Source organism: Aptenodytes forsteri, unplaced genomic scaffold (assembly GCF_000699145.1).
Source record: "Aptenodytes forsteri isolate BGI_AS27 unplaced genomic scaffold, ASM69914v1 Scaffold180, whole genome shotgun sequence".
Classification (NCBI taxonomy): Eukaryota; Metazoa; Chordata; class Aves; order Sphenisciformes; family Spheniscidae; genus Aptenodytes; species Aptenodytes forsteri.
In genome coordinates this window covers 454,958-468,073 of record NW_008795486.1, presented here as the reverse complement: position 1 = coordinate 468,073, position 13,116 = coordinate 454,958, and positions in this window count along the sequence as shown.

Genomic DNA, 13,116 nt, shown 5'->3' with positions numbered 1-13,116 from the left:
CAACCAGCCAAATGTCTGGACTCAGTTGTCCAATCACACCCCTGTGGCTTGAAAGACACCATGTCCCAGTTCGAAAAATTATTTGGGACCAGAGTTGCAAGGTAGGTGGGCAGTACTTCTATGTACAGATACCACCTAGTGTCTAATCCATCTTGGGAAAAGTCATTTCACACTGATTTTCAAAGGAATTTAGGTGCCTATCTGGCATCAGCAAGTTATTCATTTCACTATAATCGTAGCCCTTTACAGCTGGCACATAGCAAGGCAATGACACCTGGGTCCCTGTGTCACCTGTGGGAGAGCAGGAAAATGGCGATTCAGTTCCTAAATCTCTGAGCACATATCAGATCCTTTTCCCCACCAGCAACCCACACAGCAATCTTTATTATCAAAAACCTTGGACAACGCAGGAATAGTTACCGTAATAGCCCTACCAGAGCAGGACTCACCAACAGCACCATTTCAAAGCCCACGGCTGCAGAGCAGGGGCTGCTTGGGTTGGTTGGCTGGACACGTCACCAGTAAAACAGCCAGAGCTGAACTGGTTTATAGACCAGTTTGGAAAGCTGTGGACAAAAGCACAGCTCACCTGCTCAGTGGAGGAGGGCTGTTCTGGATAGCACCCACCGCTGCAGTCTCTTGCTGATGGAGATGGCTCCTCCCTGACACACTGGGGAGCTAATGGTGCCAAATATCCTGGGGAGGCAGAGCATGGTGCCCAGAAGAGAGAAGTAATTTTAGTCAGCGAAGAAACTGAAATGCTTGCTGCAGAAGCTCATTAACTACTGTCAACTGCTCATTAGCCCTTGATCTAAGCAGAAGCAGGTGGTGGCAACCAGGGAAAATTAATTAGGTCTAATATACTATTAGTGTAATAGTAATAGGGCTGTTGTAACATCAGTAGAAAAGCAATACACAGCTGGCCCCTACACTACACCAACTGATTAGCTAATGTCTCAGGCTAAACAGCCTGAATTCGAGGGCTCTCTCTGGTATGTACGGAAGGTAAAGAGCTTTCACCTAAGCCTCTTATGGCTTCACTTCCACACAGTGACTCCCTGACGCTGCCAAAGATTTTGCCTTGCAGTAGAGTCTAGAAATGCAACAGGGCATCAGCTATAAATAGTAGTTTGCGGATATCTTTAAGCTGCAAAACTCTGGGAAGGGCTTTAAACATGTAAGAAAAGTACAAAGATGCTGGGAACCTGGAGTTGAATCCACCTCTAACAACAGCTCACATGAAGTCCCAGTCTGCAGCAGAAATGCACCACTGGCACCACCAAACCCTGTCTGACCTCTGCCTGACCCACCTGCCCCAGCAGGCTGGTCTGAACAAAAATCATGCCAGACTCCAAGGAAATATTTTCTTTAAGGTCTTCTTGCCGCCTTCTCCCTTTTTTCCAAGAAAGGATGTTGCCACTGTGCCATCTGCAGTGACAGCTGGTCAAGGGGCTGTTCATTATCTTTAAACTCAAAGCACAGGGATAAATTGTCACAGTCATCACCACATTTAAGTACTAAGAGTGTCAAACCTATGTCAAACACCCCTTTCTTTCCCTCTTTTTTAACAAAAAGTGTTTCGAACGCTGTCAACCCGATGACTCACAGAACGAATCTAAAGGGTCTGAGGGCAAATGCTTGTCGTATGCTCCTGCCATCACCTGTGCACAATAGCAGTTTTGGACAGGCTTTGCAGGATGCAGGAGTCACCAAAGCACCCTTTTTCCTCCTCTGGTGGTGTATTTAGTGGCCGTATTCTGCCTGCCTGGATGTGATTTGTTGGGATCCAGTTGCTGAGAAATGGCAATACACCTCCAGTAAAATATTAGACAAATATTTTCTAAGCCTTTAACTCCTCATTTGGATATAATCCTTCTTTAATAGGGCTGGCATTTGCTGTAGGTAAGTATGCTTACCAGCTTACAATATAATGTCATAGGCAGCGCATCCAGAGCCTCTGTTTTCAATGGACACCACATCGTCCTATTTTAGAGATACTAAATGAGAAGGAAAACATTATTCTGAGGCTGTGTCTGCTAAACAGGGAAAAGCCCTGCAGATCCCCAACTCCAAGACAATTGGCAGAAGGAGCATTTCCAACTAAACGAGCTTAGGTGCTCGCCTGAGCTTAGTCCATGGCGGTACTGGGTTTGGGGAATGGGTGCAGTGTATGGAGGTGAGGTAAGTGGATAGTGCCTTATTCAGCTGGGTGGATTTGGGGTGGGAAGGGGGTGGTAGTCTCGTCAACTATAGCAGGCACATAAGTGAGGCCATAAGGCCCCGAGAGAGTTGATGGAGGGCAGGGAAGGTCTCACATTATTCGGTGCCTGCTTCACTCCATTAACCAGCAGAGTTACAGATGGAAGCTAAAGTGTCTCTGAGCATAAGGTTAGATAGGGCAAATGCTAATTTCAATGCATTAAAGAACCTGAAGTAAAACACTAGGGACCAGGCAAGTGGTAATTCATAGTCCTATGGAAGAAGCCAGTTCTTAATGGAGCCTTTGCTCGTGGAGATAAATCCCCAGTGACCACAAATTTCTGCCCTAAATATAGCAACTACCTTCCCTTAGGCAGAAATTGAGGCCTGGATGCATCACAGGGTGTGCCTGAGAGCAACCCGCACAGCCAAGGCACAATCACTGCTCACAAATGCTTTCTGAAGGACCCATCCATACCGGTGTCCCAACCCATCACCTTAAGCCAGCTCCACCGGCTGTGCAGAAGAGCTGCAGGCTTGCACTAGGGACCAGGCAAGTGGTAAATCATAGTCCTATGGAAGAAGCCAGTTCTTAATGGAGCCTTTGCTCGTGGAGATAAATCCCCAGTGACCACAAATTTCTGCCCTAAATATAGCAACTACCTTCCCTTAGGCAGAAATTGAGGCCTGGATGCATCACAGGGTGTGCCTGAGAGCAACCCGCACAGCCAAGGCACAATCACTGCTCACAAATGCTTTCTGAAGGACCCATCCATACCGGTGTCCCAACCCATCACCTTAAGCCAGCTCCACCGGCTGTGCAGAAGAGCTGCAGGCTTGTTCTTCCCCACATGCACACACACACACACGTGCAGATACAGAGCATCCAGGGACACAAATCACCGACCTGAGCAGCCCGAGTGTCTCAGCATCAGAGCAGCTGCTGCAGCACACATTCAGCTGCAAACGCTGAGGGCAGCAGTGCCGTACGTCCCTCCCTAGACTGCAAGCACTACATTCCCACCTACAAATCTCCAGTGCAGAGCACAGAAACTCTGCAACATTTGAACACCCACATTCTCGTGGGGTAAACTTTTACAGGGCAGCTCTTCGAGGTCCCTCACATAGGCACCCAGGCAGTACGTACTCATCACAGCCCAGCCCAGGACAGGGAATGCATACGATAGATTTTCTATATAGCTGGTTTGAGATTCAATGCGATGACGCTAGTGTCCCGCTGGATCGCCCAGCCTGGCTGGAAAGCTTTTGGGAGGAAAGGGGAGCATACACACACAAGCAGTGGTATCTCATGGAGGGTTTGCCACCTTGACTGGAGCAGAGTCGTCGGAGTGCTGGAGGTACAGGTTGTTTAGGAATTAATTCTCTTGATAGTAGCTATAGCTGCTAAGTCTTCCCAAGTTTCCCATAGAAACATAGCCAAAGATTTATATTTGCCCTCAGTGACGCTTGCTGCCCTTTTGGTGTATGACCGGGGAATTTGCCTCCGTATGATGTGTGCCCACAGTGCAAGGAAGTAATAATGCTACCTCGCACTATCCCACTACCTGCATGATCTCTGTTGTGCTAGGACACTGTAGGAGAGAAATAATTTAAACCACAGCACCTTTATTGCTATTTTTTAGCCGGAGGTGCAATAAATGCAAGCAGGGAACAAAAAAAAAAAAATGACAGGAGAGTGATGTTTCATTGCAAAGGCCATAATAAATGCCTTTGTTTCAGCAGGGGTAGAAAAGGTATAAAGAGAGAATGTGGAGGTGAGGCAAGTAGAAGAAGCAGGTGGCAGAGGAAGGGCTTGGCCATGTACAAAAAGGGAGGAAGGGGGCTGTGAAGCCAACAGTCGCAGAGCCTGAGGATATTGTCCAAAGTGATGTCAAGAGCTAGAACTGCTCACAGGGAGCATTAGTCTTTCAGGACAGTATTTCCTTTTGCTTCAAGAAAAACAAAGAAAAGCACTGATAACTGTAGAATAAAAAATAAATTAACATGTGTTGGTTACTCTTCTTCTCCAGCCTCTTTCAAAGAGGAAGAAATATTCCTCTGTATTTTGCTTACACCCCAGGGTGGAGCTGGGACTAATTAACCAGGGTGGGCAGGCATGGCAAACAGAAACCCCCTCCAGGTAGGAGTAAGAGAGGCTACAAAGCCTCCCTTATGAATCTACTGCACCCAGGCTCCCTCTGAACAGCAGCTGGGATGCTTGTGCCTGGCTCGTGGGCTTCTCTACGCAATGGGTTTGCTAGTCTCTTTGGCTTGACTTGCTCTCGGATGCTGCTGTTCATACATTTCACAGCACTTGCAAGCGACGTGTGCTGTCCCCACAAGCAGTGACCCGACCATGGTGACAGCACCATTTGCCACCAGGAATGGAGGGGTGAAGGCAATAGCTGCACAGCATCGAGTCCCATGTATGTTATGAATCCAGACACCGGGCAATGTTATGGAAACTGGAGAAAAGAAGAGAAAAACGGCCATCACATCTTGCCTGTTTTTGCCCTATCCCAGTACTCTTGAGCTGGAAGGCTGCACGTTCTTTGAAAATAATTCAGCCTCCATTTCACAAAAATGAAGCTTTACAGGCACTACATTAATCCATTAAATTACAACCATGTTGGAATTTGGCCAAGACAATGTGCCAAGCACCTCTGCTCTTTCTAACTGTGTCAAGAGACCTACCTTCTTCTCAAAATATAGAGAGGGATGCACTAACACATACTTCTCAGCAGTTCATGCTATTTCCATAGGTTTACATATTACAGCAGCACTGTGGGTCACTGTTATATTAAACAACTTGCTGCCCTAAAGGTGTCCTGATAGGTGGGTATAAGAGCAAAAACACTAAAAGGAAAAAGCAGAACAAAAAATTGAAGAGTTGCTGTGGCCATAAAAAACTGACTTGATGACAGCATCAGGGTTGCAATGAGAGTTATCCTAAATCCACGCCTTCCCAGTCACTTACAGCATTGTATCTTTACTGGCTGCTGACCCTGCTGGTCCTGGGACATGTGTCAGAATTAAATTACACAACCAGTATTAAATAGGATCATGATAATAACAACAACAACAACAAAAATAAAGACTTTCTGCCCAGTTTGAAATTTCAGGGTTTTGGCCTCATGTCAAAAAGAGATGGAAAGTTGAATGCTCTTGAACTTTTCATGAAGAAATAATGCCCCCAAAATGTCAGTTCAAAAATGTCACGTATTCTGATATTCAGAACTCAGAACAGATCATTTCAGACTGACAGCCCACAGCAAACCTCTATTAGCTGGTGGTTCCTTTTTTTTAGTACAAAAACACCTTAAAAATATCCGTCTTTTGGTCCAGCTAAGATTGGCTTAGATAAACCCAGTGTATAATGGAAAAAAAATATTTGCTCCAGACAGTGTGACCAGCTTTGCCCAGACCCTTGAGAAGTTTCCGCAGTGAGATATGAAGATTATTATGTGATATGTGCACTCACTTGACAGAGAGAGAGATTTGTGAGCCATTAGTAAGAGACTGTATCATAGACTTACACAGATCAGTTCCCATCCAACAGTGAAAGTAGGAGACAAATGACAAATGTGTTATACACCGGGGACTAGAGACTTTGACCACCCAAATGTAATGGGTATTTGAAAAGTGATTTGGAAGTAAGTATATCTGAGAAATACCAAGCATCCCAAAATCTTTCTTCTTCTCAAACACCTATTGAAGGTTTTTTCTACTAATTAATGCCCATGAAAGTGTAATTTTAATTGTATATTTTCAAAGAACCTGTGCTTATACGAGAAAACAGTAAGTGCTGCAGAACTAGAAATGAAGGAAGATAAGATAGCTCAGATAAAAGAGTTTGAATGTGTTTCAAGTTGTAGGAAAATCAGATTTAAGGAGATGAAACAGAAGGACTGATAGAAATCAACCATCCATGGTGATGGCCCAGGGAGACTGTAAGACATGCAGAATGAATTATGACAGAAAATAGCAGTCAGGTTAAGGGGAGATTAACAGTAAAATAAAATCTGTAAGATAGGAGTGGAAATTAATTTGGTAGAAACCAGCATGGCCAAAAGAGGAAGGGATGGCAGTGGAGAATGAGGCTGCCCAGAAATGGGTCTGTTTGAACTATAACCCCTAGGAAAAGACTCACCGAAACTTGGTGTGCTGAGAGGACTGACACTCTTCATCTACAATATGCTGTTAACCCAATGCCTTCAAAACCTTCAGAGGACACCACACATTAACGCCTCGCTGTCTATTAAACAGCTCCAAAATGGTTTCAGAGCTATGAATCTTCACTTTCCCATTTTTTTCCACCCAGGAATCCAACAGACCTTCCCCCAACCCTCATCCAACAGGCAATATGCCTAATATCATGCTACAGATACCACGATCTGACCCGCTTGGAGATATTTACAGCAGCCAAATCTCATTTTTTGCCTCTGTCTCTCCCCAGCTGAGACTCTGGCCTCTTACTAATCATGCTATTTAACATGCACTCTTTGCATAACCAGCCTAAGGCATTCATCAATTAAAAGGTTTCTTCCAAAACAGGTAAAGAAGCTTTGCAATAGATGGCAACCTGTATTTGAAATATTCATCTCTACCACTTCAGTCATTTACAATGGCCACTAGTACTAAGCATTAATCACAGATAGCTAAATCAAGGGATATATTTTTTTGTACATAGTCAAAGCAAGTGCCACAGGCCCAGTCTCTGCCCTGTCCCATGGCACAACCCCAGGTAGCCACCGCAGAGCAGTGGTGGCTCTATGAAGGACTCTAGCCCAACAACTTCTCTTCTCAAGAGTGTTTTCTTTAATCCAGATTCCCTTTGTTGGGGAAGGGAACCCAGCTCACACCCCCATACCCATCACTGTCTCTTAATTTAGCAGTAAGCGGTACTTCTTACATATGAGAGATGTTTCTCCCTATTCAGCAAAGACTACCCGTGGGATTCCCTCCCTCTGACTTAAAATCCCATAACTTAGAGACTATACTGCAAAATGGTTCACATTTGCATAATACCTCTAACACAAGCAAATGTGCCTTCCCACACTGAATCCAGGCATGTTTTCTTGGCTTGTTTTTCTTACTCTTGTATTATAGTCATAATGAATAAGAAAAAATAACTGAGGAGACCCCCTAAAAATCTTATTTCAAATTTTTCATCTGAGGTCGTCAGGGGATAACACCATAAATTTTGACCTCAGCATTTTCCAGACATAAAGACTGGTAGAAGAATGTAAAAGACAACATTATAGCAATACTGTCAGCCAAGCCCTGTAGACCATGAGAGTGTGAGAGATGCTGATGGGATTTCAGAAGCTTGAAAAAAGTCTCAAAAAATGTCAGCAAGATGCTTTGAAAAAGAAGAAATTGAAGATGACAGGCATAAAAATCTAGCAAAATAAAGATCTGTTGAAATATAAAGTGTCATTTTTCATCAGAGATCAAGTGAAGCTTAGTCTACATGTGTTTTTCTTACAATAGTACACTTTTACTGTTTCTCACTTGGTTTGCAAGTGTAATAGTAAGTTTATGTCATTTTCTGCCAAAAATTGCCCAGCAAGCTGCTTTTCCAGCTTGGGAATGCAGTAAAAAACTGCTGTTTACCTATCACACATTTTTAAGCTGTTGAGTTTTTCAACTAATAATAAAAAGTGTCAATCATATTTTTAGCTGAGGAAACATGGTCCTGACTGCATTCAGATTATCTCTTTTGTCAGTTACTGCTCCCATCAGTGACACATTAGTGCCAGAGCTGCGGGCAGATTTCAGGTTCATTTAAGTTCACCAGTGAAACTTAAGACTAAAACTGGTTACAATTCTAGTTGCAGGCTAAAAACTCATGAAATTGATTTTTTTTTTTTTTTAAAGAACTCATTATTTTAAAGGCAATACCATTTCTACTTATTAGTCAAAAAATCCAAATGCTCCAGTCCAATATGTGATGTCTAAGCCCAGCAGGCAGAAGGAAAGGACCTTTCCAGCACTCACTCACGGACTGGTCCTGGCTGGGAAATTCAAGGTAATTTTGTTGATGTTTCTCTCTTGCTTGCTCTTTAAACATCCAGACTTCATGAAAATTCACAAAACACTGGTCAGGCGATGCCGTCGCCAGAAAACAAGGAGAGGGAAGGTATGTGCTGAGAAGGTAGTGCCTGAAAGTCTCCCAGGGAATGATTTGCTCTAGACACTGGCAGTGCTGCGTAGTCCAGAACAACTGATAAACTCGGTGAACAGGAGTCTGCTGAAACTGCACTAGCACCCACTAGCAGCAATGAGGGTTTGCATGGTTCGGACCTCATCCAGGGGAATGATGGCTGCTATACGCAGAAATATACACGCCCCTGAGAAACCAGAGTATTCTCGGAGGGATTCTCCAGACACCCACCAAGCAGCCACGCGCATCAGTTCGACCCTGCACTTCTGAGTACACAGCTGGGCTTGGTCTCCCAACCACTGCTGCAACCACATAACTATGAGTGAGGGTGTCTGTTAACTACACGGGTGAGTACATTGTGTGAATTAATGATCTGCTATTACTAATAACAGCTTGATTCTGTTAATTACAAAACAGATTATTCCTAAGAAATACTAGCTGTGACCTGTGTCTCCCCAAAACTCATACCTAACAGTGAAGATCATCAAACTCCTGGGACTGTCCTTCCACTTTGATTTCTTTCAGCGACAGTGTCAGCTTAAGCAGTTGCCTCTCTCAGCACAGCTATTTTTAACGTGAATGAGCTCTCTGGAATGGTTCACCCTATGGGAAGAAGCTGGGGCAGACTTTATATGCTCTTCAGACACCTAGAAGTGATGAGGAGATCTATCTCTAGATTTAGATACCCCAGTGAACGTGAGCATCCGACATTCCCTGGGGCCCAGCTTCACACCCAAAACAAATCTTTTCAGAAACAAAACATCTGCCCAGAGCTTTGTGGATCTCGCAAAAAGCACCTAATGTGCTGTTGCGCTCAAAAAGTACAAGGACTTACAAAATACCACTAGATGCGCATCTGTGCTTGAAACCCAGGGAAAATCAGATCATCTACAGATGACTAACAAAAGATCCTCTCTGGGGCTGAGCTGGGAATTCAGTCCCCTCTGCTGTGCCTGTTCTTGTAGTTTGGCCAGAAAAGACACCCTTCCTTGTGAGATTAAATGATGAATGAAGTGGAACTGACCTCTAGAAAATATTCTTTTCCCTCCACGTCCTTCAGAAGATTAGGAGCACCCATTAGGCCTGTGTTTTCCTGCCTGTGCAAGATTTTAGAGCCAAATGAAAACTCTGCCATCCGCAAGTTTTGTAAGTTGGATTACAGGAGAAGAGGAAGCATCTAGTCAGAAGGAGAAAAATACATTATACTTATTTGCAAATAGACAGCAATCATAAGTCAACTTATACGAAGAATCTTCTTGGTTTGTGTTTGCATGAATTTTCAGTATTCCTTCTAACTTGGCAAATCTCATTGAATGACTGTATTTGCAAAGGCTGCCTGCTTTGTAAAGTCTCTAGAAACCTAATACCTCCATAGGGAGAAAAATAATTAAAAATGAAAGAATAGGTCACAATATACATCTATAACCTGATCCATGAAAGACATTTTCATGCAGCTTTTATACTGATATGAGTGCTCCTGTAACTTTAGACCCTTAAATTCATGCAAGCCAACAGACATCCCTGGTCTCTTGTTTTCCTAGTACCAGTGGGGTTCTTCATGTGACAGGGTATCTCTTACTGGGTGTTTTCACAAGCTAATACCACATGTTCAGTAGCTTCATTTCCCAGTGACCTCAACAGCTTTTAGCATCTCAAGGACTAGTTGTCTTTGCAGTCCAACTGCTGTTACAACCCATCTTTGCAGTGAAGATGTACTTTTATGTCCTGCAGGAAATATAGCATGTACCACCTTGGTAGGGAGGACTCAAAATGCAAAACATAGGCATTCAGGAAAATAAACAGGATTGCGAAAGGGCTTTATGGGTCTTTATGTGTACCACTGCTTCGGAAATACCTTCACTTCATAAAGACATTCACGTACAAATTTTCTCAGCCATTGCAATTGCTATTTCTTAATTCACACAGGTCCTGGGCATTAAAAACCCATGGGCATCTTGTCATTGACCTCTCTGGAGGCAGACTTAATCTGCAGATAGACCATCCAATGACCACACCACGTTTAAGTATTAAATCAACAGAGGTGCCTAAGGTCAAGGAGGAGGTGAGCACTGGTCTGGCCTGCCCAACCCTGGCTGTGCATTTATCTGTCACCACTGTTTCACCATGAAAATCATGGCACTAATGAGCAGCCTGAGGATGGACGAGATCCTGCATCAGTGACCCTAACCCACGACTGTGGCCAAGCATGTGTCAAGGTAAGATTTTATTAGTCTACTGCTGAGCAGCATGGTCAGAAAGCACATGATTTCTTAGGTTTATTGAGTTAATTTCATAGTTAGTTAACACAATGCTTCCTGTGTTGAAGAATAATACACAAGACATTCAGATTGTTGCCTTTCTTTTTTTTTTTTACCTGGCATGCAGAGAATGATGTCTTATCTCTTTCTTGGCTGTTTTGGCAACCACTTCTTGTCTCTTGCCTCTGGACATCACTGAACTAATGTTGTTTCCACCACGGAGCTCTCTTGCTATTGAAAAAGCCTGCTGCCTGACTCGCCTGCCTTCTCTCTGTGCTGCTGAAGGCTTAGAGGACAGCTAAACCTTTGATCTTCTTAGGCAGACAACGGACTGAAACTCGGAAAGTCTTGATTCTACTCTGGCTTCTTTCCATGTCTCAGAATATGTGGATAGTAAAACTACCCTTCCTATAACAGGAAATTCATGCTTGAGAGATTATGATAAACTGATATGTGATATAGACAAAAGCAAAACCAAAATTATTTCAGGGCTTATTCAGAGGGAAGCCTGAGCTTAAAATTCTTAGCTGTGTAAGATAATGCTGAATAAGGAGAGACAGTGACTTCTTACCTTCCCTTGCTCTGTGTGCAAGACCACATGTCCCAGCACTATGCCCTTGAATGGATCTAAACTTAAGTTGCTTTTGGTCTCAGTTCTATCCAGGTTTTTATACAGTGCACAGCAGGGGGTTTCTGGGTGTCAAAAGCTCACTTGCTATCCCTCCATGGAGCCATTAACTTACAAAACCAACTTCCACAGAAGCACAGTCTCAGTCTTCAAACACTGAGCACGTTCTACTTAGTATTTATAGGCCAAGCCAAATCAGTTGCAACAGATTTGAAATATAATTAACTCTCACCAGATGTAACATTTTTTGTTTTCATCTCAGCACCATCCAAAAAGATGAGAAAATTCTGGTCTTGAAATATTCTGCCCTTGAAATATCAACAAATCTGAGCAAAAGCATATGCAAGCTGATCCAGTCAATGGTAAACTCTTCTGATCAGTAAGAGCAGAAGGGATCACCTCAGCAAATATGTGGAGTGACTTTAGAAAGTAAAAATCTGATCTGAACCACCAAATAGTCACTGCAATTGGAGATGAATGATTAAACAGATTAACACACATAACAGTGAACTTGTAGGGACACAGACACTGAGTAAACACAGTCTGTATTCTTTGGGATGCAGAGCAGAACAAAAATAAATGAGATCTTGGGACAATTTCTCTAGAGCTGAGTCAGCTGGAAATTTCTTGCTGCTTTCTCTTCAAAATATATTTTTCCCCAAGGAAAATACACAAAGGGGAAAAATAGAAAAAATGGTGGGAGGGTGTAATATAGCCCTGCCACTTAAGAGCTGCTGAGACGCTTATCTTCATCTGCGAATGCCCTTATGGAAAACTTCATGAGAGCCATGCACATGTTGATTGACAGATGATGTCAGTCACTTACTCTACTAAACTAGTTGGATGCCCAGAGACACACCGGCTCATGCCAGTTGTATGCTTTGGCTCTCATGTTTGTTCTCAATTGCTGCATTGCATTGAGGGATGCCAAGAGTACATTATGTACGCAAGTCCAATGGCTTCCAGCCTTGGGAGAGCAATGGATGTTGCCGTTCCTGCTGGCTGGTGAGCGGGGTGAGCAATGCAGAGGTTTCTGCAGCTTTGCAGTAGCCCCTCCTGGGGTGCCCCTGAGGGTAAATGACTGGGTGGCCAAGGCCTTTTTTGCAGTCAGTTCTCAGAGCATGTTGGAGACAGACCACAGGGCCACATATTTATATGGGTTTGGAAACAAACGTGCTGGAGAAGCATGTCCAGCATGCATGGTGTGCTGCAGACTGCAGTGCTGGAGTGATGGAGTACGGGACAAGGAAATGGGGTAAGAAAGAGGGACAGACTCCCTCCAAAAATGCCACCTTCCTGTCATCAGGAATCAATTCCATTTCCTTTGTCCAAAGCACTGCAGAGACTGAACTGAAGTGAGCGGTGGAGCCGGAGTTACCTGGTCATACCTGGGCTCCAGTTCTGCTGGCCTAGGCTGGGAAGTGCCCACAAACTGCCACTGTCTCTCTGAGAATGAGATGGACCTCTTAAACATCTCAGACACCTTGAACCCAGACACAGTCAGGGATGACAAGGCATGAGGATAGCTCCTCACTATCCCAGAAGCCATTTACAGCCATGGGAGGAAGACTGGGTTACGGTTTTTTAACCCACAATATCCTGAGATAGCAGTGACAGTCTCACTGCTAATCTATTAATATCGCTGAGCACCTATACGATATAGGTAGACTTGGCAGTGTTAGGTTTACAGTTGAACTCGATGATCTTAAGGGTCTTTTCTAACCTAAATGATTCCATGATGATTTGCTTTCTCAGGTACTGAGGTGAAGCTTGCAGGACTATTGCTTACATACACGAGTATAACCATAGAATCATAGAATCATAGAATCATTGAGGTTGGAAAAGACCTCTAAGATCATCGAGTC